Here is a 2,438-nt window from a genome sequence, read left to right as displayed (position 1 = left end):
ATATCACCAGAGGACTCAGCAGTGACTGCATGCTGCATAGAAAGACGTTCACTCTCCAATCATCAAAGTTTTGACTCTAGCAGCGGGTGTGTCAGACCTCTGCAGAGAGAGCACTGCTTCCACCTGGACAGCAAGGGTCCCCCTCTGCGGAATGCTGGCAGGGGACAGGCTTTTCTATTCCATGCATGGCAGATTTCTAAAACAAGAACCCAAACTATCTAGCTCTGGCTAGAAATATCTAGAGAACGCTCTGGCTAGGAGATATATAGCTCTGGCTCAGCGGAGGGTGTGTAACACCTCTGCAGAGAGATCACTTTTTCCACATGGAGAGCAAGGGTCCTCCTCTGTGGAATGCTAGCAGGAGACAGGCTATTCTATTCAAGATGTGCCTGCTTTCTAAAAAACAAACCCAAACTATCTAGCTCGTGCTAGAGATACCTAGAGAGAGCTCTGGCTAGGAGATAGCTCTGGCTCAGCAAAGGGTGTGTCAGACTTCTGCAGAGAGACCACTGCTTCCACACAGAATGCAAGGGTCCTTCTCTGCACCATGCTGGCAGGAGACACGCTTTTCTATTCAACATGTGGCTGCTTTTAAAAAAAAAGACCCAAACTATCTAGCTCTGGCTAGAGATATCTAGCTCTGGCTCAGCAAAGGGCATGTTGGACATCTGCAGAGAGACCACTGCTTACACACAGAATGCAAGGGTCCTTCTCTGCAGCATACTGGCAGGGGACAGGCTTTTCTACTCAACATGTGGCTGCTTTCTAAAAAAAAAAAGACTCAAACTATCTAGCTCTGGCTAGAGATATCTACAGAGAATTCTGGTTAGGAGATATCTAGCTCTGACTCAGTAGTGAGTGTGTCAGACTTTTGCAGAGAGACCACTGCTTCCACATAGAGAGCAGGGGTCCTTATCTGCATTATGCTGGCAGGGGACAGGCTTTTCTATTCAAGATGTGGCTGTTTTTTTAAAAAAACATTCAAAACTGCATAGCTGGCCATTATACCAGTGGTGGTCAACTCTACTGATGGGGGGGGCTCAAGGCTCAAGTGCAGCCCCTGACATCACCAAAGGGCCACACATCATATTCAGTAAATGTAACGCTACAAAAATCTTTTAGAGACTGCTGGCACATGATGGGCATGGTACTAGAGATGGTCAGAGAATGTATACAGGCAGTTTTGGGAGAACGTGGACCTGGTCAGGAGACATGCACAGGAACAATCCCTGAACCCATCGCACTCCTGACCGCTCTTTCCATGTAGATCAGGTGGGTGCAGCGGTAGTGAACGGACGGCAACAGTCTCTATGCACAGAGAAAAGTATGGACACCAGCACTCTAAATGCAGATCAAATGCGTCTATCTATTGACGTAAATGCAGCAAATCACCTTCAGTGCCCTTTGGAGTGCCGGTGTCCATACTTTTCTCTAGTCATACACAGGAGGCACCTTACATGAGAATATTACAGGGCAATAGGGAAATACACTCTACTGTCGGCAGGGGTCCCAATGGCCGCAGAAAAAGTGCTAAGGGGCCACATGGAGCCCCCAACCCATAGGGCTCTATACAATCAGATTGTAAGATCTCCCTTGGATTGAAGACAGACTTAAACAATCCATTCAATTTGCATCAAAAAGGCAGGCCCTTGCACTAAATAGTTAATGGTCAATCTAAAAGAGATTGTACAATCTGATTGTATTCTGTGTGATCAGTTGAAGACTTAGCATACCTTTTATTTGGTCCATGTTTAACCCTTTGGTTGCTGAAGCCATTCTTTTTTTGCACACATGTTAAAATGCACATTTTAGGCCTGAAGATTACTCAGACCCCCCCCCCCACCCCCCATAAAAAATAAAAAACAGCATTTTATAGTTTCTAAAAGCAGAAGACCTAAGATCGTAGTTTCCATTTTGTATGTCACATGATAATTTCGCTGCTGCTTATCAAATCTTTATTTTCAGATAAAAAATTAAAAAAAAACACACCAGTGCACACAAATACAATAGGTGTATATGGGAGTGGTGAAACCTTTACATTTTTTTGCAGGTGTTTTTTTTTATTTTTTTAATTTTTATGCTTTAATATATTTTATTAAATATTCTCTTTTTTTTTTTTAAAGAACTTTTTTGTTATTATTTATTACAGGTATTTATATAGCGCTGACAATTTACTGCACATTCACATCAGTCCCTGCCCTCAAGCAGCTTACAATCTAAAGTCCCTATCTCACACACATACAATTAACCTTCCAGCATGTCTTTGTAGTGTTGGAGGAATCTCACACAACACATGGAGAACATGCAAATTTCATGCAAATAGTGACCTGGCTAGGATTTGAACCAGTGACCCCCAGTGCTGCTTGGCACTACGCCACTGTGCTGCCCCATGTTATAAAAAAAGGGGGCTTATAAGGTGTGTGTGTGAGTGTGTGTGT

Source organism: Nanorana parkeri, unplaced genomic scaffold (assembly GCF_000935625.1).
Source record: "Nanorana parkeri isolate BGI_ZX_2015 unplaced genomic scaffold, ASM93562v1 scaffold15, whole genome shotgun sequence".
Lineage (NCBI taxonomy): Eukaryota > Metazoa > Chordata > Amphibia > Anura > Dicroglossidae > Nanorana > Nanorana parkeri.
Note: the sequence above shows the minus strand (reverse complement) of the source record.